Here is a 230-nt window from a genome sequence, read left to right as displayed (position 1 = left end):
CTCCCCGACCCCACACAGACCCCTCCCTAACCCACAGACCTCCTCCCTGACCCACAGACCCCTCCCTGACCCACAGACCCCTCCTCCCTGACCCACAGACCCCTCCTCCCTGACCCACACAGACCCCTCCCTGACCCACAGACCCCTCCTCCCTGATCCACAGACCCCTCCCTGACCCCCAGACCCCTCCCCGATAAGAACAGCAGGACGGTAAAAGTCACACTTTGGAT

This window comes from Austrofundulus limnaeus, unplaced genomic scaffold, assembly GCF_001266775.1.
Source record: "Austrofundulus limnaeus strain Quisiro unplaced genomic scaffold, Austrofundulus_limnaeus-1.0 Scaffold264, whole genome shotgun sequence".
Lineage (NCBI taxonomy): Eukaryota > Metazoa > Chordata > Actinopteri > Cyprinodontiformes > Rivulidae > Austrofundulus > Austrofundulus limnaeus.
Note: the sequence above shows the minus strand (reverse complement) of the source record.